The sequence below is a fragment of the Equus przewalskii genome, chromosome 26, assembly GCF_037783145.1.
Source record: "Equus przewalskii isolate Varuska chromosome 26, EquPr2, whole genome shotgun sequence".
Lineage (NCBI taxonomy): Eukaryota > Metazoa > Chordata > Mammalia > Perissodactyla > Equidae > Equus > Equus przewalskii.
This window is the reverse complement of record NC_091856.1, coordinates 24,328,764-24,356,752: the sequence shown is the minus strand read 5'-3', so window position 1 is coordinate 24,356,752 and position 27,989 is coordinate 24,328,764. Positions and strand designations below refer to the sequence as shown.

The following is a 27,989-nucleotide window of genomic DNA, read 5'->3' as shown; positions in this document are numbered from 1 at the left end:
TTCAGGACGAAGTAGAAATCCAGATTTTTATTTGAAATTCCCTGATTTCAAAAATGTTGACCACTAATTGAAGATAATTTAAAATACAGTGGGCTGAACAAAGCCTGTCTAGAGGCTGCCAGTTTGTCTCCTCCACCCTCTCATTCCTGTAAAGCTCGGTAATTCTGTGATTCAGCAGTGGAAATGTTTCAGCATAATAGTCACAAACATTAGAGAGAAAGTAGAGGGAGCAAGCAGAAGGAGAAGATCATGTGCTCTTCAGCGGTTTACCGTGGTGCTGTGCGGGGGGCGGGGAGGGGGGCCCGCATTGCATTCGTGGAACAATAGGAGAGCGGTGTGAAGATGACAGTGAGAACTGAACCCCGGTGAGAACCTGTACCTGGGAGTGTGGGTTATTTATTCCTCTTGCCGACTCTAGTGTGAAGCATATCTATCTTAAAGGTAGGAAAGGGGTGCTGGCTGAGAAAGATGCAAACTCTGCAGTGGAGACCCCGTGCTCTCGTAGTCTGTATTAGCTCAGAGCCTGACGGTGGACCCCTGAATGCTGGGAACTTTATATTTTAGAGAATTAATGGTTGGTTTCAAGAACAGGTTTAGTTAATATCCATGTTGAGATTCTAAGGAAATAGGTAAAGGAACAAAATTTTCCTCCATCCCCCAAATCTGGGTTTAATCCATCTCACGCTGAGTTCTGTGCGTGAGCTCTGCTTGATGCTCCAAGGAACGGAACCAGAATTGCAGCTGGAATCTATTTTGCAGGAGCTGCAGGAGACTCTGGGCAGTGAGAAGGGTAAATGGCTCTCCTTTTCATCCAGCCTGAACAAGTAACTGAGGTTACTGATCTAATGACCATCCATACTCCCACCTCACTTTCAGATCTATCCAATAGCTTCAAAGGGCAAGTAATTATAGCTATTTGTGGGGAAAATCTTTTTTAAAATGACAAACCTGAAACTTGTACAGAATGTCTCATTTCAATTTTCAGGGCTGAAAACCGAAGTTACCATCAAGGGTGGTGCCTGGTGCAGGGGATTTTGACAGCAATGCTTGAGGCAGTGGTTGGAGTCCTAACTGATTCCTTCTCCCAGAGCCTTCATTTCACCTGAGCATTTTATTTCATTGCTTTTTAGATGCTGGATTTATTCATACTATTGCCAGCTCGTATAAAAATGGAAAAATCATCCTTTTAAAAAAATCAAGCAAAATGGGGAGAGAGAGAAATGGGTAGGGGTAAGTGCGGCTGTACGCGCTTAGTCTCCTTTCATTAAGTTACGGGTTGTCTTCTCACACTGCCTTCTGCTTCCTTAGCTCAGAGGCCAGGGAATGCCTTTGCCGCTTCTTTATGAATATTCTGATTTCTAAAAAATTCTTAGGTCAGGAGCAGATGGACAGCATCCTTCTTTATGAGCATTGGATTTCCTGAGGACGCTGAGGTGGTGGACGTGAAGGGCTTCCCTCCTCTCACGTTCATAGAGGTACCATAACTTCAGGCTCCAGAGTGAGGACAGGGAGCCAAAGGAGCTGAGTGGGGGGTGGGGAGGGTGTAAGGTTTGTAGCAGGTGGTTCCCATTCTAAAGGAAAGTAGTTTCCTCCTGCGCCATTATTTGAAGTGATGTGTTGTTAAAACTGGCCCTGCACGGACCTTTAGACTTGTCAGAGAAACAGGAAGAAAGTCTTCCTCCAGGGGAGGGGCTAGACTGGAAAGTTCCACAGAAGGTGCATGGTTTGGATAGCTTTTCATAACTGGAAGGTGGGGAATATTGCTGTTAAATTTTAAAGTTTGCATTTCGTTTTTATTGTTTAAAAATTGTACTGGCCGTTGAAAACGCTTAGTAAAGTGTGAATGAGGATTATTATGTAATCCTTCTAGTATTTGCTCTCAGGAGAATGATTGCTGCTCTACATCTTTAAAACATCTTAGGGAGAAAAATACTTTTGGAAGCAGTATTATTTTAGACATGAAGAAAATTGATTCTGTTAGCTTGGGCGTTTTGACCTAACAGAAGTAGCTGAGGATGGTGGAGCCTGGCTTTACACATTGCTTTGGCAAGCCCAGCCAGCTCCTTGAAGCTGTGACTGTGTGCCCTGGCTCCTGGGGAGCCTAGAGGTGGATCATCCCGTCAGCACTCTCCCAGCTTTCTGGGCCTCTTGCAGGCCTAGGTGTCAGAACCACTTGCCTTTCTCTGTAGGAAGTGTGCAGAATCCGATCACTGCTCTGGGATGCAGTCTGGGGCAGGGCACACTGTCACCTTAGCCTTTAGGGACACAGAGTTGTCAGGGTAGGGGAGAAACCATTTAGGTCTATCCCCTTGACATGGCTTTCCTACCTGATTATGCTGGTGCTTGCCAAGATATTTAAGACAACCAGGACACTCAAGAAGTATGCAGTCCGCAGATAGAGTGTCTGATGAAAAGAACAGGTTAGCCTTCTTGACAGAAATGCTCACTAGCCATCCTTGGCAGTGTCTCCAATCAGAAGTCCCCCTGTGCCTGCTCTAGGAATTTTTTTCAGAATAAACCCTCAGGTGGATTCCTGGATAGTCTTTGCAGCACTCCCATCAGGCTGAATGACTACGCTCAGTGCAAAAAGGTGTTTTGCTGTCAAGTTGATTCAACGCATTTCCAGTCTTCCCTAGAATGGTTTAGTTGCTTAAAGTTGGTGTTACAATCCTGACCAGTGTAAAGCCGCCTAATTATTGCAGCTTAAAGAATCTAGCTACTTCTACTCTTCATGAATCTGCTCAAATAAAGATGGTTTTGCATATTTAAATCTGGCAAAATATTAATTCAGATGGTACAAGCTCACAATTTTTTGGTGCCCCTATACTCACATTGTGAACAGACATATTTCGCTAGTTTAGACTTGGTACTCTTGATGAGAATGCTCAGGTCGAAAAAGGCTGGTCTCACCAATCCAACATCTATAGCAATGTGGTAAAATCCATCAACTCATGTTTCACTAACTTGATGTATGTTGTGGTCTTGGAGGAATGAGGTGTGAAGTGTATATTTGAACTGTCTGGGATGGGGGAAGGGATCGCTTAAGCAAATAGTGGAGTGATTGTGGAACAAGATGTCTCTCTAAGACAAGAAATTATTTTTGTGCATCATAGAAGCATTCTTTCACCCATGAGTGGTTGTGCTAACTATAAATCCTATATATCTATACATTAAAGCAGGTTCCTTCCATTAGGCAACATTTGGCCAGCCAAGCCCGTTATCATTTGTACTTGAAAGTAATAAAGCTGCATTTCCTTAAAAATGCATTCTGTAGTTAAGACTATTTTCTTGGGTTTCTTTCCCCATCCAGTTCACAAGGTTTTTTTGGAAAGTGTGTTTTAGAATGTGTTTGTAGAAATGGAACTGCCCCTCATGTGATCTAAAGTGGCTCTGTTCTTTTACTGTTTCTGCATATTCTAGAGTGTAAGCCCAACAATATAACACTTTCTGAATGAGATCCAGGAGGGAAAACAATAAATTTAAAAGGAAAATGCAAGGAAGGAATTTTGGGGACCTTCACGAGGAGATGCAAATGCGGGGGAAGGTACCATTGTGCAAGATCCAGACTCTGGAATCCACTTCCTTTCTTTTGCCTTCCTCTGGTCAGCACATCTCCCGGCAGTTAGCTCTTTCTTAATTTAAATCTATAGGGCTCCTTGTCACTAACCACACTGTACCTTTGATCTCGACAGTACTGTTATAGGCAGATCGTTCCTGTTTTACAGTTGAGAAAGCTGAGGCTTGGCAAAGTGGCTAATTGCTTAGGGAAATAGTAAGCGGTGAGGATGAGGCTGGGACCTAATTTTTAGCCTTCACAGTCCTGGGTTATTCCTTGTTTCCCTTCCCGTTTTCTTCTTATTTCAAGTCTCTTCAATCCAAACCTGGACTGACGCCTTCCCCCTTCACTTACATGTGCCCATCAAGCCCTCTTACACTCTGCCTCCAGGGCATCTCCCAACCACTCCTTTGAGCACGTGGCTCCTCTGTTCAAACCACCTTAATAACTCCCTATCACCAGCAAGGGGTGTCTAGATTCATTAACATGAAATGAGTCCCAACTCATCTCTTCAAAAAGTTCTTACTCTTTCTTCTCCTGCCTCTGCACTTTGGGTCATCTCCCATCCTCATGGAAAAGCCCTTCATGTTCCTTTCCACCTGTCCTAGGCCAGCCTTTAGGAGCCCTTTGACCTCCCACTGTCTTCAGAGCCTGTGCTAACCATCATCCCCCACCCAGCCTGACTCAGCATTTTTGTCTAGGGTAGGTGGTTGTGCAATTCATTTGGCAATTTATCATGTGTGACCTTTTGCAATTGGCAAACCATTAACTTTCACCCTTGATCCATAAATTTGTCAAAATTCAGGTGAATACCTTGTCTCCCCACCAACATTGTAAGATTGAGGCTAGGAACTCCATGATGCGCAATAAAGTTCTTGATAAGATATTGCAATAAATTCCATGATTGTCTTAGGGTCTACATTAACTGGGAGAAAAATAACTTCAGAATATCAGAGCATTGATGCCAAATGAAAGACCACTTATATACAGCTCTTCCTCTGTTAGACTTCCCTGTCCTGCCGTATCCTATAAACATCTAAAGTGTTCTGAGTACTTTTGGGCCGAATGTTTGATCATCACTCTATGGTTAGACATGGGTAGTCCTTGCCAGAGGGATGTTCCTGTCCTTTGCATTTTAACCGCATGTTCTGTTCTCTTTATTGTCAAGGTAATCTAACGATAATACAAACTTATGGAGAAAATTACCCAGAGCTCCTTTATCATAACGATTTTTAATATTCTGTTCTAATCCTCTTGCACAAATGTATCAATTGATGATTGCAAATCATTGTTTTGTATTGTGCTCTCAAAAGTATGCTCTAAGTCTTTGGAATTACTATAATACCTCGGAATATCCTTTATTATTATAATTTGCTGTTTTGGTGGACATTTAGGTAGTTTCCAGTTTTGCTTTTTAGATAATGCTATGGAGAACTTCTTTGTGCGTATTTCCTTAGAACAAGTTCCCAGGAGATACTTATTGGTAAAAGCAAAGGAAATTCTTCTCATAGCATTTTTTGTTGTAGACACGGAAGAATGCATAAAACACAGAGTTTACTGAATAGTTAGAAAGTTGACACAGTCTAACCACTGCCCAAGTCAAGCAAGAACATTTCTAGCTCCCCAGAAACCTCTGTGTCCGAGAAGGAACACTTTGTGGCTCTTGCATCATACTTGTCTTGTGGATTTCCAAATGGGTGAATTAGATTTATATTGTCACCTTGCTGCATTGAGGGTATCTGTTTCAGCACAACAGCCTCACTTTTGAAGGTTATTTTAAAGATGTTTGCCAATTTAGTAGGTATGAGGAGGGTATCTCAAGGTTGCTTTGATTCACATTTAGCATGTGAAGACATTTTTATGTGTGCTTATTTGTATTTCTTTTGAATTCTATCTTCATTTTTTTTACCCTTTTATTTTTATTACATTTTCAAATACTTGGGAAACATTGTTTGAATTGAATTATGGTCAAAAATAAAATTTCACTAATCTAGGCATCGCTAGCTTAGAAATAATAACCCAAGACATGCATTGAAATTTTCTTTCATTACATAAAAAGGATTGGTGTCAAACAAACCTCTCAACAATTGCTATTTACATCCCAGTAATTGATGGGCTTTGTCAAAAATCATGCATGGCCTGTGAAAGTAGGTCTAGGAAGACAGCATTTCGGAAGAGAGCTAGTCAACGGTACTGGGTATATAGTAGAACTGTATTTTTAATTAAACTTTTCCTAATGAAGATGTGTCACTGATGATCAGTAATATTTAAAGGAAAATATGGGCAATCATGAATCAAAAGGATTTTTTCCAAAATAAACTATAATATGTGTTGAAATTTAAAATAAGGAATGAATGCAGAAGGCAGCCAAGTGCGAATTCCAAGAACACTCATCCTAGTGTTTTATTTTTACTCATTAATGCAGAGTCAGGAGGGGGTTGTCAGGTGTGCTTTTGTATCTCAGGCCTCTGTGAGCTCAGAGGAGATTGTCCATCGGTGAGCCTTTCACAGGAGAGCAAACTTCTTGAGTTGGTTAGTCCAGCAGGTTCAGCCACGTAAGGCGACTCTTCAGCGAGTTGCTCATTCGAGCTTTAAGGGCACGAAGCTTGAACTCTATCTGAGAGGGAGTCAGAGAAACAAACAAAAAACACGTGAAGTCTGTGTGTCAGGAAGAAGAGATGGAGAGGTACAAGTAATAAACTAAGCGTTATTTCCTTCATTTCTCCTTTTCTCCCCCACAAGACTATGTCTTGAGAACAGGAACCATGTCTTATTTTTCTCTGTGCCCAAATCGTCTAGAACTGGTGCAAAGTCAACTCTGAAGGAGGGGGTGGCTGCGTGTGGGTGAATGGGCCTTGGGTTGGTCTCCAGTGACTTCTATAATCTGATCTTCTCAAAGCGCAGTTTCCTTCCGGCACATCAGCCTCGCCTGGAACGTGTTAGAAATGCAGACTCTTGGGCCCCACCCAGAACAATTGAATCAGAACTTCTGAGACTGACATGCCCGCGAAGGTTGAGACCCACTTCTATTATCTAACCTGCTCTGCCACCTAGTGGAACCTTTGGGAGTAACATCTGGCTGTGGGTAGAGCACATTAATTATACTAAGGACTTTTTTGTGGTTAAAGTTACAGCCACTCTGAATGTGTTCTCAAACTGGAGTTGCTTTCTACTTTATTTCCAATTATTATAGGGCATGTCGTGTCAAGACATCAGCAGGCAGTCTGCAGAAACTCGTCCCTGTTGTTTTAGAAATGCCTTTAATTTTGTACTGAAGTTGTTTTTATCATGCACTGGGATAATACACAGCTATGAAGTAATGCTATGAAGAATAATACATGAGGAAATGCAAAAACGTAAGTGGAAAAACAGGACTAAAAATGGCATACAGCATGATTCAAACTCAATGGTTTAATATGAATAGGAACAAAATGAAATACATCAAAAGGGTAATAGTTCTCTCCTGCAGGTGAGATTATAGGTGAATATTTTCTATATGCTTTTTTGTTCTAAGCTCTCAACAGCATGAATTATTTTTAAGAATAATTTTTCAAAACTTTAGTTATGCTATCCAGCTGCAGGCGTCATTTAGCTCAAACTCCTTCTTTCAGGAAACATTAGGTCTCTACTCTCTACCAGGCATCGTGCTAGGGCCTGGGGAGACAGAGATGAATTGTGTATGGTCCCTGCTTCTGGGAGCTCACCGTTCTCTGGGGCAGTGGACACACACAGAACGCGAAAGGAGAATGAAGGAAGCACAAAGAAGGGAGAAGTTGCAAGTTTCACACAGAAAGTAACACTTCATAAATTTCCCAAGCTAAGAGGAGGACCCTAGATGCAGGCATCCTGTAAATCGCCAGCCTTTTCAGCCAGCTCTGGGATACGCATGGTTGGCTGGACTGTGCTACTCATGGGGGTCTTTATAGTCACTATAGAAGCGTATAAGACACTACCAGAATTTGGAGATGAAATCATTAAACAGCTGAAATTCCATATAAAAGGAGCGGGTTGTTGTTGGTGGCAGCATAGTTTTTTTTCAATCTCTCTGAATCCCCGCATAAAATCAGCAACTAAATAGCAAAACCAAAAGCCCAGGCAATACTTATAAAAAAAAGTAGGTGACAAGGTAACCCCCTGAGCCCCAAAATACAAGTGGGTGGGGCAAACCAAAAACTGCCACAAGAACAGCATTCACCTAAGAGGAAAAGGAATGAAGGAACAGGGTAGTAGATGATGGACCTGAGAGGAGGAGAACCCAAAATAGGTAACAGGTGATCACTGAAGAGCTGGGCAGCTAATCTGAAAATGTCAGCTGAAGCTGGGAGAGGTTTTGTCCTCTCCAACAGTGGGTGAGTGCAAGGGCCTACGGTAAGAACGCCTGAAAGGGCTGGAGCAGGGCAGCCCTTATAAGCTCATGAGACTGACATGCTGTCTTCTAGAACAGGGCCCCACACTAGGGAAAACTCCTAGGACTAAAATCAAAATTAAGCAGGACAGAGACGAGAGAGAGAGAAACTGTATTACTCATGGTCTTTATAGTCAATATAGGAACATGGAAGACACTACCAGAATTTGAAGACAAGGAAAGAAAGAGATGGCCCAGACCCAAGAAAGGATAAGGGCGGAGGCAGGAAATCCCAGAACGCACGTTACCTTATTTTTAAACACACAAAAACAATATAAGCGGGAGCTCTGTGAAGGTTGAAGATCTTTCTGGAAAAGATCTCCATTCCAAAAACTCAGGAAAAGTAATTTTACAAAAAATTAAACAATAGAAAAGTATCAAGGCCAAATTCCATACAAAGTTATTAAAAGAAAAAGAGGGCCAATAACATCCGTATAGACAATGAAAGCACACCAGGCAGATGTGGTCAAAACCAGATCAAAACTGTAACTTATTCAAAAACGAGAATACATTAAGCAAATGATATAAGACAGGAAAGAATTGCATAAATCAGAATTTGAAAAGCTCAAAAATGAAATGAAGCATTCAGAAAAGAATTAGAAATCATTTTAGAAATGAAGACTAAACTAGAAGCAACCTAAGAACTAAACACAACAGATAATACCCTAAGAGAAGCAGAAGAAATGTTTCAGTAAAAAGCCAATGGGGAAGGAAAGTGACAGACATTCAAGGCAGGCAAAGGAGATCAAACATGCAGATAACAGGAGTCCCTAAAGAAGAAAACCAAAGCAAGGGAACAGAACAAATGCTAAAACTGTAATTCAAGAAAGACGTTTCTGAAATTAAAAAAGAAATTGAAACTACATGTTGAAAGTATACTGTGTATCTGAGAACATAGACCCAGTGGGACCCACACCAAAACAGTCTACTAAAGTTAATTGGACTCTAAAGAAAAAATTATTTTGGCATCCAAATAATAGATGAGCGAAAGTGTCTCAAGAAAAGTATTCCAAGTGGGAAAAAAAATGATGGAATTAGAATGTCACCAGTTTGCGGCCCCACTGAATAATACATAGGCAGTAAGCATCAACAGCTGCCAAGATCACAAAAAGAGAGACAACCAGACATATGTCTCCTATCGTCTTTCCAAAGGGACCAAACCTGAGTCTGAACCACTCTCTGAATACAGCTGCCAATTTGCAGGAAACTCCAAGGACAGAGGAATACACTGAACTGCAACGAGAGCGTGTAATCAGCAAAATCCAGACTGTGGGAAGCTGCCGATTAAATGGCGTGGGTTCTTCAACAGATACATTGTAAGGAAATGAAAGGGATGGAAGAGGAATCTATAGATTGAAAGAGATTTAAAGATTTTTAAAAATAGGTAAGTCTTGGCCTGGCCCCGTGGCTGAGTGGTTGGGTTTGCACACTCTGCTTCAGCTGCCCAGGGTTTTGCCAGTTCAAATCCTGGGCACAGACATGACACTGCTTGTCATGGCCATGCTGAGGTGGTGTCCCACATGCCACAACTAGAAGGACCCACAACTAAAAATACACAACTATGTACCAGGGGGATTTGGGAGAAAAAGGAAAAATAAAATCTTTAAAAAACAAAATAGGCAAGTCTTAACTATAGGGCTGATGATGCTTGGTTGGGTGCCGAAATTATGAAAAGAAAAAAGGAAAGATGTGGTTACTGTAAGTCAGGTTATTTATGATATGAGATGGGGCGGGGGTTGTGACTGGGATGGCGCACATGGAAAGGGCTTTGGGGATGGCTGAAAAAGTTCTATTTCTTGCCTGGGTGCTATTTACCTTATAATAATCATTCATTAAGCATATACTTGATTTGCATAGTTCTCAGTATCTCTGTTTTCATTTACAATGAAAAAGATTTTTTTTTAAATCAACTTAACAGAGGCAGCGTGGTGTGTAGACTCTTGTCACTCAGCATGTGGTTCCTAGACCAGCAGCATTAGCACCATTTGGGAACCTGTTAGAAATGTAGAATCTTGGGTCCACCCCAAACCTACTGAGTCAGGATTTAAATTTTAACAATATCCCCAGGTAATTCACATGCACGTTAAGGGGTGAGAAGCTCTGGTGCAGAGGGCCTGGGTACCAGTCCTGACTCGTTACTATTGTGCAATGTGGGATCAGTTGCTTCAGCTTCAGTTTCCTCACTTATAAAATGGAAGCGATAATTATCTTTTGAATTATGTAGTGTAGGAGTGCCAGTTCTTGTAACTGAAGAGATGAGAGCAAGAAATCTCCAGAAGGATCTACTCATGAGCCCAGGGAGACTTGGAAATCTTGAGGCCAACTAGACTGTCCAAAGTTTACCTGGTCTACCATGGGATCTGTCTAAAAAGGGGACGTGGTACCCCAAGGGTCTGGATGGAGCCCCAAAAAAAGGGATCCAGGCAGGAAACATTTGCCCATTGCTCCAGCACTAACTAAGAGATAGAGGTACTGTGTCTGGGTGACCAGAAGCTCAGCCTTCTGCCTGGATAAAATCACCCGAAATTTCTTTCTCTCAAATTCTCTGCTCACCAGCCAAACCTCTGGTAGGGAATACGGATTTAGGGGAAAATCTAGATTTATCATCATCTATCTTAGAATCCAATCAACGCTGAACTAACTGATAAAGTTTCTAAACCTGCAAAGCTGAGCCCAGACTGGATCATGCACTCCAGCTAAAGCCCTGCCCTCTGCGTGAACATCTGTCCAGCATCCAGTCTCCTGCCAAAATATCAGCTCGAAATGATATTGCAAAATAATATATCATGGCATTTTTAAGATAAAGCATTTTAGATTTTTAAAAATCTTTTTTTTAGAGATAAGAAGTAGACACCACCTTTTTTCCTTTTATATCTTTGGGAGAAAGTAGAACCTTTCATGTGGAACATTCTTTTCTCCCCATGCCTTGTGTAGCCACTGCCTACCCATCCTTCAGTGTCACCTACAGAGTCCTTCACAAAATGGCCTTCCCGACTTCTAGACTAGATGAACTCATTTGGCCACACTGTGCCAGAGTGCCTTCTGGAGACTGTTTAATGTCTGCCTTCCCTCCTAGACTGTAAATTCCTCGAGGGAAGGGACTATGCCTTTCTGTCACTTCTGTGTCCCAAGTGCCTGACACAGTGCCTGGGTCAGAGGCGCTCAAAACTGTTGACTTTGTCCAGTGGCAGGATCTGGGGGTGGTTCTCCTTGGACCTAGGTTCTTAGACTATTCTGTGCCTCTGGGGTAATGATGCTAAACTGCCTGAAATGCATGAGGTATTCCAGCCCCACAAACAATCCCCCCACCCAGAATGCCAATAGTGCCTTTCTCGAGAAATATCAGGAAACCCTTAGAAAAGAACAAATATCCTTTCAAAAATCCAGTGAGTGTTCAAGTAGGTATCGCTCATTTGCTTACATACGTCTACTGTCTGAAGCACCAAAGAATTTTGATAGTAGTTTCGAGAAGACCTTTGATCACAGCAAATCTTTTCTAGAGAAGTATTTAATGATCTTAGTCTCAAATATAAGGTTTTTCTTTTCTGTTTGCAATAAGATTGTACTAAAGACAAAAAGAAAGAAAAATATGAAATACTTTAAATCTTCTTGGAAAAGAATGTCCTTAAAATATTTATAGACAAATACGTATGTCCTGCAACCTGTTAAGCCCAGGATCATGTCTTTCTCATATATTCTAAAGCCAGTGGATGTTTCTGATAGATGGCTGCTCCAATTGCTGACTTTCTCAGTCTTCTTGGGAGTTTTCCAGTCGATGGTGGCTGTATTTGAAAAGTTCCACCAGAGTTTGGTTTAGTTCTCTTAGATGACTTGGAGCCAGTTGGCCTTTGAAACATCTGGACCTGACTTTGGGCCTCTTGTCAAAAGTTAATTCAGTGTTTTCTCTCCTTGTAAGAGGAATTCTAGAAACTCTTTCATCGCATAGAATTTATTCAGCACAAGATCTGCATTTTAAATTAAGGCTTTACACTACTGCCTTATTGCTTTGTCCCTCAGGAGGGGCTTTCTGCAGTGGTAAAGGAAAGCAACATCTGGATCCGGAAGCACATCTAAGGAGGAAACAAATCTCTCCAGAACAGTGCACTGAAACTTGAACAAATTCCTTTGGCTCAACCAACATATTCTTGGATTTCAATGACTTGATCTGGTCTTGCTCCTTATATGTAGGCTGCAGCACATTCACCCCAGGGAGAAGCTTCCATGAAGACCTGAAAAACGTGGGGTTTATGTATGAATAGTATTGAAGAAGACAAGGTTTTTAAACAGGGAAAGCCCACCATGGGATGTAAATGCCTGAGCTCCCCTGCCGCGCCTTCCAGTGCCAGTGCCTGACCTGCAGCACCGTCTCATCGAGGTCAGCCAGCAGCACACACCGCCTCCTGCTCACCTTTCTACAGATGCGCTCACTGAAGGCTGGCCCCTGGCTGTAGTGAGCAATGTCACCTTTCTGCCAGGAAGGAGACGAGACCAAGCAGGTAGTGATGGGCTATGAATTACCTCTACTGCCCCTCCAGGGATGTATACTGCAAGAATCTTTCCAGAAATTTGCTGCAGCTGGTTTTGTAAATCTTCAGGTCTGAACATCCAAAAGTTTCCACATTTCTGTGCCTTGTATGAATTGTAGAATATTCTTGTAATTCCTAAAAAAAGAGGTGAAATGCACACAGTGAACTCTCAAGAAGGATCCATGGGAACTTGGTTTCTGATTTGAAGCCTTGGTATGTGTCTCTCATCTTGGCCCAGTACATTGACACATCCCTGGGCCAACAGTTTCCCTGAGGAAACTTCCACAACACAGCAGCTGTGTAGGAAAGGAATCCATTCCTATTAGTGTGGGGCACGATTTCTACTCTTACGATGGATGTTACCAGTGAGCAGTCAGCACCGCTAGCAGCACAGCTCTCGAACTTCTCCGTGGTGAACTGCAATAACATGGAGGAGATTTGGCAGAGATCGATGATCTAAACAGAGGCTATCACAGAAGGCCTTTGATCTCCAAGGGGTGTACTTGTACTTCCAGCAATCTCCCTTCTGGGGCCCATATTTTGATTTTCTGTGATTCTCTTTTGGGTTCATCATATGGAACTACATGATGTACGAGATCAAAGTGAAATACGCGACTCCAAGCAAAATCTGTACCAAACAACATCAGGGGCATCCTGACTTCATGGACACAGATCATACCCAAGACAGAAAGAAGACAATAGAAGACGTCACCATAAATGGGGTTAAAAACTCATTCTCCCTCCGACAAATACTGACGTAGCCTCTTCAAAGTGAAGCAAAGACAGCCACTTCTGGCAGCCGGCACTGATTAATGTTTACCGTGGGAGTAGAAATCTGAGATAAGAACAGAAAGCAGTCCTTCTCCTGATGCTGATTCCCCCAGGTGTATCCTGGGCTGTCTCCAGGATGGGTGATGCCAGAGCAGAACCTTCACGACACAAGTCTTGGAGATGCCAGTCCTGGGAACAGACCAGACAACCAGAGTTCAGAGGAATGAAGACACAGTGATGCCCTGGATGGGGAACTGGCAGGCTTCCTTCATTTTTCCTTCACAAACAAAATGTATGACCTGGGCAATTCATGTCTGCTCTCTCAGCCTCAGTTTCTCCGTCAGTCAGAAGAGGGGGATTGGAATAGGTGACTATTAACGGCCTGTCCAGATGTACCATTCTATGAGCTCTATCATTGGGAGCTTTCAAACAACTTTTTGCACACCAAAAAATTCTGTGCCTAGAAGATTGCCTGGAAGATAGAAGCTGCTCAAGAAATATTTGTAGAATAAATGAATGAACTAGAACAATGTTTTCAAAACCTTTCATTATTCAAATATCACCAATTTTTATCATTTCTGCATACTAATATTTTTCTTTGAAACAACTATTTTTTATATGAATTTATTTTAAAGGAAAACTATTTATTGCCTGCCATAAATTAAGTAATATTTCTAAGAATCCCTCAGTCAAATGTTCCTTTACACGCCTAAAGCTTCCTGACACCCAGCATATATTTAACAAAGTTTTCCTGTCTCTCGGGAAAAAGATCGGCATAAATTGCAATGGTTCTCAAGTCAAAGCAAAGTATACATGTACCTTTCTCAGAATGATAAATTTTACATTATTGCAACAAATGAACCACACAGTGTTTGCAAAGTTTCCATGTAAGAAATTTAACCTGCCTGAAATGAAATAAAAGAATAATGCCAGGAAGTTTGTCAACGCCTCAGATGTTATAAAAAGAGCCGGGACCCCTCCGCCCCACTTTGAAGCAGATTGCAGACAAAACTGTCTTTCCCCTCCAAGTCGGTGAAAGGTCTAGATGTGCTCCAGGGTGGGCAAAGCCACAAACAAACCCTGTCCTGAGTTTCATTGGCTGAAACCAATGAGGTAATACTTGACTTTTGTAAAACACTGTTTTGGGTAGAAACTAAAAGGCAAAAGAAAATCCCTTAACTGATCTCTTGGGGTCCTGATATTTCCACCCCATTGCTTATTTTAAAAGAATTAAAATGTAGGTCTAGCCCAGAGAAAGTAAAATGATCCCTGATTCTGGCAAGTGCCAAAGTTAGAAACCATTAAAAAGAAATATAGTGAGTCAAATGGGGCTATTAATTTCTTAAACTACAAAGTTTAAATTCCCATGAAATACAAATGATAACAAATTAATTAATTAATATTTTGCAATATTTAAATACTTTTTTTTTTTGTTCCAGGAAGGTAGATGTTGATTTAGCGTGGGGAAGACTGCTGAGCTCCCCCACAGGGTGGCAAGAAAAGGAGCCCCTGTGTCCCCAGAGACATTCAGCAGTGGCTTGTCAAAAACGTGGAAGAGCAGGGTTAATATTGAGCTCCTAGTGTGTGCCAGGCGCTCTCTATAGACATCCTTTGATGTGTTGCCCCATTAACACTTGGAGAGCTGAGGCTGAGAGAGGTAAACTTGTCCGAGGCCGAGTGGCTGCTAGAAAACACAGGTCTGTAGAGCCTAAAGGCAGAGGTTTTCCCATCCATCACGCCGTCTTCCCATCGCGGAGATTCACTCAAGCTTTCCTGGGCATTTGTGCGCCGCGACGTTCTCCTCCAGCACCCGGATGAGATCAGGTGGTGGTGCGCTTTGGAGGAGAGGTGAAGGTGCCCCTTGGGAACAGGATGCACCTGGGTGGAGCATTGTTGCGGATCGTGGCGACATCTCCCGCCCAAGTCCCTTCTTCCCCGGGGGCTGGGTCTCTTGAGCCGCCTCACCAGGATCCTTCCAGCTTCTCTAGGCGTCTCTACTGGCCATTTGCCTGGCAGTGGAGGAGGAGGAGGGTGGAGGATGCCTAATATGATGAAATACTGCCAGATGACACCAGAATGGCTGCACCAGTCTACTCTCCCACCAGCAAAGAAGGAGGGTTTCTGTATTCCCACAATCCTCTCAACACTTATTGTTCAGTTTATTTTGATTTTTTTTTTGCCTGTTTAACAGGCTTGTTGTTTTATTTTCCTAATAGTCAATGACACTGAATATCCTTTATATATTACCTTCCATTGGGCTTTGAGGTCTCCTCTTCTGTAAATTGCCTGTTTCCAGGAAATTATCTGTGATGGTTTTAAAATATGTTGACAACTCTTTGATACTCCCTTCTTTAAGAAGTGGGGCTGCCTCCCCCAGCCCTGTGTGTCCACTGGACTTACTAAGTTGAGCAATGTCCCTTCTCTTCCTAGTTTGCAAAGAGCTTTTATCATCATCAACATGTGCAGTACTTTATCAGATGTTTGCTCTATGTCAATTTTGACCTTTTGTATTTTTCCATCAATTTCATCTGTTTTCGAATTTAACAGCATATTCCTCTTCCAATTCTTTTATCTTCTAAATCACTGTTGTGTCTATCGTGATTTCTCCTTTTTTGTTCTTTTTTTAGTTTTAGTTTTTTTGACAGCTTGTGTCTTTTTTTTCTTGTCAGTTTTGGTAATGGTCTATTTATCTTAATAGTGGTCTTTTCAACAAGCCAGCTTTGGATTTTGTTCATATTCTCTATTGTAAGTTGTTGCTCTCTATTTCTTCTTAGCGTTTCAGTCCTTCTTGTTTCTTTGAGTTTATTCTGTTGGCCTAAGTATTGCTTAAGCTGTGTCCAATTTTAATCTGTTATGTTTTTATTATCATTCAGTTCTCAGTATTTCTTAATTTCTTTTTTAACAAGTGTTACTTAGTAATTTGTTAATTTCCAACAATCCAGGTTTTAACCTATCTTTTTGTGTGGCTCCACATACAAAACTCAATAAATGCAACATATCATGTAAATAAAATGAAGGAAAAAAGGCACATGACCATCTCTATACAGAAAAAGCATTTGACAAAATTAAACGCCTTCCATGATTTTAAAAAAACACTCAATAAACTAGGAACAGAAGGGATTTTTTGCAACATGATAAAGGGCATTTATGAAAAACCCACAGCTAACATCATACTCAGTGGTGAAAGACTAAAAGTTTTTTCCCTAAGATCAGGAACAAGACAAAGATGCTGTGACACTTCTGTTCAACGTAGTGCTGGATGTTTTAGCCAGAGCAGTTAGGCAAGAAAAAGAAATAAAAGCCATCCAAACTGGAATTGAAGAATATATCTAGAAAACCCTAAGGAATTCACCAAAAAAAAACCCTGTTAAAGCTAATAAATGAATTTAGCAAAGTTGCAGGATACAAAATCAACACACAAAAATCAGTTCTATTTCTATACACTAGCAATGGGCAATCTGAAAAGGAAGTTAAGGAAACAACTCCATTTACAATAGCATCAAAAAGAATAAAATACTGAGGAATAAACAGAACCAAAGAGTCACAAGACTTGTACACTGATAACTATGAAACATTGCTGAAAGAAATTAAAGAGACCTAAATAAATGGAAAGTGTATAACAAATGTGGGATATGCATACAATGGAATATTATTCAGCCATAAAAATGAATGAAGTTCTGATACACGGTGCAACATGTATGAACCTTAAAAACACACTAGGTAAGATAAGCCAGACACAAAAGGTCAGTTATTGTATGATTCCCTTAAATGAAATATCTAGAATAGAAAAATTCATAGAGACAGAAAGTAGATTAGAGGTTACCAGGGGCTTAGGAGGAGAGAATGGGGAGTTATTGCTTAATGGATACAGAGTTTCTGGAGTGATGAAAATTTTGGAAATTGATAATGGTGATGGTTGTATAACGTTGTAAATGTGATTAATGCTACTGAATTTTCACTATAGATGGCAAATTTTACTTTATATATACTTTACCACAATAAAAAAATAGTACAAAAAAGTAAGCTGGCATCACATATAATTGCAAATCTGGCAGTAAAGGCATTTAATTCTTTTATAAAAATTTTGTAAAGAAATGCTGCATAACCAGTGCTCTTGATAGCATAGAGAAAGAGATTATGTGGAAAATCACAGACGTTGACTATCTCAACTTGAAAAGTGATTTACAAGAACTGGACACTGAATGTGCAAAAGTTTGAGGACTATCCTAACCAATATATTTTACTGTTTGTAAATGGGTAAACAAATTGAGGTATATCTGTACAATGGAATACTACTCAGCAATAAAAAGGGAAAAACTATCAACATATACAAAAACATGGATGAATTCCAAATTATAGGATAAACCATACACAAAAGAATGCAAACTATGTGATTCTATTTATACAAAATTCTCTCTATAAAGCTCATCTCTAGAGAAAGAGAGCAGATCAGTGGTGGTCTAGGGACAGAGGTGGAGTTAAGGATGGATTACAAGGGACAAGAAGAATCTTTGAGGGCTATGGAGAGCTACATTATTTGATTACAGCAATGGTTGCACAGATGTATAGTTACGTCAAAACTCATCAAATCGAACACTTTCAATATGCACAGCTTATAGTATGTTAATTATACATCATTAGAGTTGTAAAAAATGATTTCCCGTTCTTTGTATTTTAAAATGCCTTATTTTCCTAAGTGTATTTACCGTGCACATTCTTGACCAGTCTATTCCAGTCATTTCCCTTCAGATGGCAGATGTCTGTCCTGGTAGATGTTTGTCCTTCTTTCGCCGTGGTTGTGCTCCTCAGGTGGCTCATTAGTTTGGTCTCTGAGCTCATGTCTCCCCTGGGATATCAGCTCCTCATATGGTAGTGTTTGGGGGAGGGTCTGAGGACCAGGCTCTCTGCCTGTGTCTCTCCTGCTGGGTGTAAGGAGATAGGTGGGGATAAGCTCCAGGCCACAGAACCCCAGGACCCACAGGCTCACTCTTGATCCCTCTGGGGGGCTTTTTCTGGTTTTTTTTTTTTTTTTGAGGAAGATTAGCCCTGAGCTAACATCAGCTGCCAATCCTCCTCTTTTTGCTGAGGAAGACTAACTAACTTAGCCCTGAGCTAACATCCGTGCCCATCTTCCTCTACTTTATATATGGGACGCCTGCCACAGCATGGCTTGCCAAGCGCTGCCATGTCCGCACCTGGGATCCAAACCGGTGAACCCCAGGCCACCGAAGTGGAAGGTGCGCACTTAACTGCTGCACCACCAGGCTGGGCCCTTGATCCCTCTGGTTTAATAGCACCTTTCTAGGTGGAATTAATTCTCTGGTCAGGATTTGTCCTTAAATAGTAAGTGGCAGCCCTAGGAGGAGGCAGTCTCTGGGGTGAAATCTCCAGCTCCGTTGTGTTTTTATTCTCACTGGGGATTTTTGCTTTCCTGATAGGCTGACCCACGTGGCCTGCCTGTGCTGCTGGTTTCTAATGGGAAGGGGCGGGCAGTGGTTATCTCAAGACAACGCCTGGATGAGGCAATCGCCGACCTTAAATGCCTTTCCTCCAGCCTCTCCTTGCTCTGCTGCCTCCATTGGCCTTTCCCCCAGGCTGCAGGTAGCCCCTCCTAGCTCCTAGGTGCACACGTGAGTTCCAGACAGATTTCTTTCTCCCCAGAGGCCTCTCCTTGTATATTGTTTTCCAAGTTTCTCAACTCCATCCTTCCATTTTGCTTAAATAATTCCTCCAGAATGGATTTTGAGGGAGAGAGAGAAAACCCAGTGTTAGTTTCCCATCTTAATAGGGACCCCATAATGTATTTGGTCTGGTTTAAAACCACTTGATGTTCTTTGAAGAGATATTCTAGATCTGAAAATCAGATTCTGAACATAAGCAGAGAACTAAAGACAATAGAACTACAGAAAAGTGGGAAACAGTTTGCTGATTCAAAAGCCAGAACGAGAAATACTTTTTAGACATATTTTGACAAATACTTTAGAATTATATCCTTTTAAGTTAGCATTTCATGAATGTGAGTGACCAACATTACATGTTCTGAGTGCTGGGAAAACCGAGCTATGAAGAATTCTAAATAAGTTAAAATGGCTTCTTAGACTAGTATGTGTTGCATTTAACAAATCCCACTGGCCTCCGGGCTGTGTTCTGAATATACTAAGATTTTTCCCGCTTTGGGGTCTTTGAACTGACTGTTCCATTTTCCTGGAACACAATTCTCGCAGATCTCCACAGGTCTTTCTCCTTCTCAGGACTTAGAACTATCCTCAAATTTCACCTTTCTAGATGGTTCCATGACCACTCTATTCCCCAAACCCTCATGTCCAACCCCAGTCACTTTTGAACGCCTTATTGCTTTGTTTTTCTTCTCAGCACTTCTCTCCATATGAAATTCTATGTCTACCAGTTTACTTATTTATTGTCTGTCTTCACCCATACGAGGCTGGGAGCTTCTCCTGTCTTGTTCAACAAGGTACAGATCCCCAACGCCTGGGGTAATATAATACTTGGTACAGGGGAGGCCTCCATATAATTGTTAAATAAATGAATAATCTCCTTGCAATGCTGTTCTATCAGTTATTGATTGCTGTGTAATATTCTATTCTGAAACTTGGTGGCTTAAAACAACAACGATCTATTTTTCCTCACAATTCAGTGGGTTGATTGGGCCTGCTGGGCTCACCCAGGCAGCTGCAGTCAGCTGGTAACCGGTCTGGTGAGTTGTGGTCTAAGACCGCCTCGCCCACGTGTCTGGGGCCTCCGCTGGGGCAGTTGGGCCTCTCCGCATGGTCTTTCAACCTGGGCTTCGGTTCTGGATGCAGAAGCCTTCCAAGAGGGCAAAGGTAGATGCTGCGAGGCCTTGAGGTCTAGGTTCCTGAGCTCCACAAGTCACTTCCTCCATGTTCTCTTGGTCTAAGCAAGTTGGGAGGCCAGCCCAGGCTCAAGGGGTGGGTAAATAGACTCCACCTCTTGATGGGAGAGGCTGCAAAATATTATGACTCTGCTTTGCCATCAACCACATTGTCCAAAGCAGCTTTCCTAGTTTGTAAACAGCAGGAGGGTTCTAGGGATCACCCACCATTGCCCAGCCCGATGCCTGGACCATACACAAAAGTATGCATTCACCAGTACTGCTGCTCTAGGCACATTGGTCTATACTGCCCCCTAGCGAAATTTGAGAATTGATACTTCTAGCCTGGGCTTGGGGATAGTTTCTTTCTTGAAAGATTGAACTGTATGTAGGATTCCAGGTTACAGATCAGGGCAGTGGTTCCTAAACTTTAACATAGGGACAAAGAATACAGAGATTGTAGTAAGAACAGAAGATTCTGACAACCATTTTCAAAATAAATCTGACAACTGATTCAAAAAAAAACAACAGAAGATTCCTGGGCCCCATCCCAGTAAGTTCAGTCAATCTTGATAGGTCCAAATTCATTGAGTCTTGGACTTTTATTTAGGTTTTGTGATGAGTGGGTGTTGGTGGGTGAAGCTGCCACGTAGGGAACAGGCCGTAGGTTTAAGGACAGAGAGACATGCATTAGAAGACAGCTCTGCCACTGACGATCTATGGAACGTTGGGAAATTCACTTTAATCTCTTTGATCTTCAGTTCTCTCAACTGTAAAACAGGCTTAATAACAGCTGTCTCATAGGGTTGCTGTGAGCTTGGAAAGAGTGCCTAGTTACAGTGCGTAGCTGTTAGGCCCTAACTCAGTAAGTGGGGATTAGTACCACTGGCGTGATGCAACAAAGGTCTGTGGAAGTGCGCAGTGCGTAACAGGTGTTCAGCAGCCGTGAGCAGAATTTAAATACTGTAAGCACCAGAAGAGCAAGAATCATATCTGTTCATCATTGAATACCAGGCTCCAGTGTGTGGAAAGTGGTGTGTAGCTGCTGCTTGACAAATGTTTTTTTAATGAATGAGTGAAGTTCTCATACCCTATCTCTTCTATCAATGTGAATGTTTGTTTTCCTGGTATACATTTACTGATCATAGCGGAAGTTTGGAGGGGGGGTGTTTTAAGTTATTTTAAGTCCTCTAAGGGCTTCCAGACACATTTTGTTTTGTGTACACCTCAACACTGACTAATCTGCTAGGGATCGAGTTGTTTTTAGAAATGTTCTTTCTAGGGTGGCGTGGTGGAAAGGCTACTGGCTTTGAAGACGTAAGACCTTGGTTCAAATCCCAGTTCTGACTAGTAGTGTGACTTTGGGCAAGTCACTTACCCTCTTTGAGCCTCACTTTCCCCACGTGGAGCATGAGGGAGTTGTTGCCAAGGATCCATCCTGCTCTAATGTGTTAGGATTCTCTATGTCTAATTCAATGTTTTAACTAAGCCCTTTATTATAAAAGTAATATATGTCCATTGCAAAAAATTTGAAAAAAGAATAAATAAGGAAGTAAAAATCACTGCTAAGGGGGCTGGCCCCGTGGCATAGTGGTTATATTTGGCATACCCTGTGTTGGCGGCCCAATTCGAGGGTTGGGTTCCTGGGCACGGACCCATACCACTCGTCGGCCCTGCTGTGATGGCAACCCACATATAAAAAGTGGAGGAAGATTGGCACAGATGTAAAATGACTGCTAATACCAAGCACCCAGAAGAACCACTGTTAACATTTTGGTGAATATTCAAGTCATTTTTATATCTCTGAATAATTTTAAGCAAAATATTGGAATCAGAACACTTATGCTGTTTTACAATACACTTTTCTCACTTAATATAATATCAGAATTTTCATATCATTAATTTTCTTCAAAAGCACGATTTGAATGGCTGTGTAGTAGTCTATCCTGTGGATGGAGGGGTTATAATTCATTTAAACAATTCCCTGTTGTTGGATAAACAGGTTGGTTCTGTTTTTTAGCATTACAAATAAGGCTTTATTACAAATATGGCTTTTATGGCTAGCCATTTATACAAATCTGTACCTGCATCTCTGAATTTTCCCCCTGAGGTTAAATTTGTAAAGCTTTTGAGATGTATCAGCAAATTGCCTTCCATTAAAGTTGCACAAATTTGCACCCTCATTAGGAACATTTGAAAGTGGCCATGTCCCCATTATCTCTGGGTCGTTGGCTACTGTGGTTTAAAAAAATCCTTGCCAATGTCACAGATGAAAACTAGTATATCATTCTTTTAATCTAATGTTATTTTTATCACATTATTTTATTCTAGTAGAATGTAAAATTGCATAGACAATCTTTTGACAACTTTGTAGAAATACATGTACAAATCAAGTGAGGGAGGAACCATAGAGAAATGTCAGTGGTTGTATGAAGGGATTGTGGTATAATTCTATTGCTATACATTTTTTTAAATAAAAAAAAAAAGTCTCTGTAGCAAATGGCTATTTGTCCCAAATCCCTGTTCTCCAGCTTCCTAGGCAGAGTGGAAACTACATTTCCCAGTTTCCTTTGCAGTTGGGTGTGGCCGTGTGGTTAAGTTTGGACTAATAGCATATAAAAGGAAATGATATGCACCCTTTCTGGGTCATCTCTAACTTAAGCTCTCTGTCTTAGATGTTAGCTCTTTCCTCTTTCCCAGGAGTAGCAACCCAGCTTTAATTAAGCAAATGATTACACCCTAGGGGGTGGCAGGGCAACAGGGAACCCTATACCTGCTCACAGCAGAGCCACCTCACCAACCTAGCCTGGCTGTTCTGTTTTTTAAGAGAGAAATTAATCGATGCTGATGTTTGGGCCACTATATTGTAGAGTCTCTTTGTTACAGCAGCTTAGTTGTGACCCTAACAAATACAACATCAAACTTCTCCCTAAGATTGGGGACATTTTGGAGACCACTTTACAGTTCATGGAGCTGATTAGAGGCTGGTAGCAAGAGCACGTGGAAACCACTATTTATAGAATACCCTAAGATATTGGCCCTTTAGATTTCTTCATATAAACTTTGATTTAACAAAAATTATACATTTAGTATATTTTAAGTTTAGAATGTTTAGAAAAAATATATATAGTCTAAGTTATTATTGTAACTCATAGCTTAAGTTACAATAAATAATCAATATAAGCTAAGTGTATTGATAAAAGCCAATACAAAAATCATAACTACAAGCAACAGGAAATAACCTGCCATCCAACATCCTCCGCTGGGGTTAAATTTTTCCCATTAATATTGTGAAGAGTGCATGGTCATCATTGGTTTTGCTACATTGTGTGTTCTTAATTATCAGTGATTGTGGTATATATGAATATGACGATAGAAAGCATACATTTAAAAAAAAAAAGAGGTTCCCATCACAGGTTCCATTGGACGCATTCACAGTTGCTGCGGTTGAATGCACTTGCAGTCACTCCTCTGGAAAGTACAGTATCAGGCAGCACCCGAAGAAGTCAGCGTTTGTCCCAGATGCTCAGTGCTGGCAAGAGACTCCGCACAGCATGCAGGATGTTCGGAGGGGACCCATCACAACAAGTCACTGAAATCTTCACGAATGCCTGGTTCCACAGCCCCAAGATGACCTTGGTCCATGATTCTCATCGTGGTTACACAGCCCAGCCATGACCCACCCTCTGACGACCTAAGGAGTTGCAATGTGACATCTGCTCCCCCTTGTCACTTGGGGGGAGAGCCCTCCCCCCTCCTCTGAGTGGGTCCTCTCACGGCACCCTCAGTAACGCGGGGCGGCAGTGATCCCCAGCCTGCTCTTTAGAGAGGAAGCCCAGCTTCTATACGTCAAGGTGATGGGGTAGTGATGGGCCACTCAGGGCCACTCAGGGCCTGAGGGCATGGTGAGCTTCCCAGCCCCGTTTCTTACTATTGTGAGAACCAGCATGGGCAGGTGATGCCATTTTGCATTTTGTTGTATTTTTTTCATTTAAGATCATCATTAGCAATTCACTTGTTGCCACCTTGCCTTCATAATTGTCATTTTTACTGACTGTGCATTATCTCATCAAATAATAAAATTTATCGAAATTGCTCCTGATTGTGGACTCTTAAGCTGTTCCAATTTTCTGTTACTGTAAAAGGTGCTGCAATTAATATCTTTGTCAATATAACTTTTTGCTTCGGTTGGTTAATTTCCTCAGGAAACTGGGTAAGTTTTGACTACCTCTTATGGAAGATGCTGTGGCAACATTTTTTTTTGCGTTAGCATTTTGCATTAGCAAAAAATGAGGAAGACCAGAACTATCCTTCAGGAGGAAGTGCTTAAATAAACTACACTCCATCAGTGGAATATTCTGCCACCATTAAAAAGAATGAGGATTATTCATAATAGTCAAAAAGTAGAAACAATTCAAAGGTCCGTCAACTAATGAATGGATAAACAAAATGTGGCATAATATCCATACAATTGAATATTATTCAACCATAAAAAGGAATGAAGTTCTGGCACGTGCTACAACATGGATGAACCTTGAAAACAATATGCTAAGTGAAAGAAGTTGGGCACAGAAGGCTGCATATAATTTGAAATGTCTAGAATATGCAAATGCATAGAGACAGAAAATAAGTAGTAACCGAGGGTTGGTGGGAGAGGGGAGTGGGGAATGATTGCTGATGGGGACAAGGTTTCCTTTGGGCATGATGAAATTGTTCTGGAATTAGATGGTAGTGATGGTTGCACACGCTTGTGAATATACTAAAAACCATTGAATTGTACACTTTAAAAGACTGAACTTGATGGTATGTGAATTATATCTCAGTAAAAAAAGGGGTAAAGGGGCACATAAGTGTGGTGACAGATGAAAACTAGACTATTGGTGGTGAACACGATGCAGTCTATACAGAAACTGAAATATTGTGATATACACCTGAAACGTACAGTGTTATAAGCCAATATGACCTCTATAAAATAATTTTTTAAAAAGAATGAGAAACATCTATATTGACGTGATCTATTATTTATTGAGAAAAGCAAAGTGCAGAGCAATATCTCAAATATGTCATTTTGGTCAAAGTCTTTTTTTCCATCTTTAGTCGTGGAGATGGCGCAGCTTCACCAGACATATGGTGGTCCTGCCCTCCCTCTGCAGTAAGTTCTGGCACGCGAGCAGCCCCTTTCCCTGCACAGCAGAGGCTGTGTGCTGGGCACTGAGGTAGCATGTGATGACTTCTATGTAATGTATAATTCTTCTCATTGTTTCAGATAACAAGACTGCGAGTTAAGAGAGAGAAGTGGCTTGCCGACATTATACAGCAAGGAAAGTGGCTCCACCATGAACCACCCCTAGCCTGTGCTACTCCAGAGAAGGTGAGTCAGAGGCTTGGGTGCCTCGAGGCTGGTCCTCAGCTTCATCTGTTCCCTGTGGACAGGCCGGCCAGGGGTGTGGAGGCTGCTTCACTTCAGGGAACATAGCTTACAAAAATGCTGGTTTATGAATTTACACTGAGAGGTCGTTTAGGGTCCTTTATATGAGGACAGCAGAAAGGGGATTTCAGAGAGTCACCTTGCCCCAGGCTAGTTCCTTATCACTTGGGAATATTTCAGTATTTCCTAACTAGTCTGCTCATGCATCCTGAACATTCCCTGCTCCTTCACAAAGCTGCCCTTGCTGTTGTTTCTAACTAGAAAACTCTTCCTGCCCACCAGCTACTCAACGAACTCCTACTTACCTGTCAAAACCCAGCTCCTATGTCCTTTCTGTTGTTTTCTCCTTAACAACACCATTTATAGATGCCTCTACTAGCATCTTTATAATAATACTAAGAGTTACCATTTAGTGAGCCCCGACTATGTGCTAGGTAATTTTAAGTATTGACGTACTTGTTCCTTTTAATTCTCGTGGGAATTATGCAATAAAAGTATAATTATTTACATTTCTTTCAGATGAAGAAACAACCTAGCAAGTTTAGGAAATTTGCCCAAAGTCGCATAACCAGGATGTGAAGAAACTGGTCTTTCTAACTCCAAAGTTCATACTTTTCCTCTTACGCCACATCCCTTCTCTGGCACCAATCACCTTGAATTGCAAATACTTCTTGTCACTGTCTTCGCCATGGCCTGCGAGCCCTACAAGGCAGTTGGTGGCTCTGATTTCGGGACTGTGACCCCACTGCCCAGTAAGGGGTTTGCTCCCAAGTGTCTGATCCTAAAAGTGTAATAGGAGTGAGTGACTTGTTCCATTTGCAGGGACCCAGCCTGGAAAGGAAAAGCGGTATGTTTGTCCTCTCCCTGTGCAGGGACAGGCCCACTATCTCTCCTGGAAGGCGATAAAGGGGCAGCTCTTGCCTCCTTGAGGACTTACAGATGTTTCCTGAGGCCATGAGGGCATTTCTGCCTCTTGCCAGTTCATGTGAGCGGCGGGGAAAGCCAGCCTCATGGCTCTGCTGGTGTGAATGTCAACAACCAACTCTAGCCAGCAACCTGGAAATTTCTCTGCAACATTAAGGCCAGTAGAGGCCCACGGAGGATGGAGGCCCCATCGCCAGCTTGTCGGATTCTTGCTGAAGACCTGAAAGAGCTCCACCGTAGAGACAGCAGGACCTGCTGGTTGAGACCTCCAGCTCTGCAGTCACCTCTAGCCTGGAAAACCATCTCCATCACTTAGTAAATCTGTGGCCTTGGCAAGTTTCTCAACCTCTCTAAACCTCAATTACTTCACTTTTAGCAGAGAGTAATTCCTTCCTTTTCAAAGTTATGTACAAAAAAAGATAACGTATATAAAACCCTTACCACCAAGCACAGTGCTCGCATACAACAATAACACTAATGATGATGGTAACAGTAATAATAACTTAGTATCAAACTATCCGTTGTAGATTTTTGTTGTTTGCAGCTAAAAATCCTGACTGATATGGTGAATGTGATTTGTTGGGGGAGCAGAGTGTTTTCTAGAAGGACAGGCCACTTGGACCCGAGAGGTGGTTTCCCCCGGTCCAGGACACGTGCTGATGGAGAAGCGATCTGCCATCTTTTGGGTGTGAGCATGTGCTGCTCCTCCTCTGGACCCCAACTCCTGGAGTGACCTGAGAAGGGAGAGACCTGGTCAAGATTCTGTCCCCAGTCTTCTTCTTTTTTTTCTTTCTTTTTAAAGATTTAATTTTTTTCCTTTTTCTTCCCAAAGCCCTCCAGTACACAGTTGCACATTCTTAGTTGTGGGTCCCTCTAGTTGTGGCATGTGGGACGCCGCCTCAGCGTGGCTCGATGACTGGCACCATGTCTGCACCTAGGATCTGAACCGGTGAAACCCTGGGCTGCCGCAGCAAAGCGTGAGAACTTAACCACTCGGCCACGGGGCCAGCCCCATCCCCACTCTTTTGAATCCCAAGTAGCAAACAATCATTTCTTTGTCCCTACTACCTAGTATAGGATGGAACAATTAGCAGTTATTAAAATTATATGCTATTTTTAAAAGAAAGTGAATAAGCATTTATATTGAACAATATTTAAAAGTTAGAAAGTATTTTCACAAGGATTACTTTATTTCCATTGTTTACGCATGCAAATACCCACAAAAAAAGAGATGAGCTTTATTTAAATCCTTCTTGAGCTCTTCCACTTTTCACCCACAGGCCTCCAGGGAAGAAACTAAAAGACTTGTGCAATTTTGGTTTGTAATCTTTTCACTGGACATTCTTTCGTATATATTTTCCATGTCTCCATGAGATTTATATCTGTCATTTTTAAGCGTGTCATAGTATTCCTTCAAATGAATGGGCCAAACGTTGTTCATCTACCTGTCATTTGGCACCTGAAAGTTCCAGGTTTCTGCTATCATATGTAAAACTATCAACCTTTGTTAAAACAAGCTTTTAAAACAA

The 27,989-nt window shown here is 41.7% G+C and overlaps 1 long non-coding RNA gene across 1 annotated transcript; it reads left to right on the top strand.

Annotated features, from left to right (window-relative positions):
• The first annotated feature begins 217 nt into the window (after nucleotides 1-217).
• On the top strand, nucleotides 218-27,989 carry LOC139079682 (uncharacterized). The gene is made up of 3 exons (XR_011533503.1): nucleotides 218-365; nucleotides 25,375-25,479; nucleotides 26,056-27,989. It is a non-coding gene; the product is annotated as an uncharacterized lncRNA (long non-coding RNA).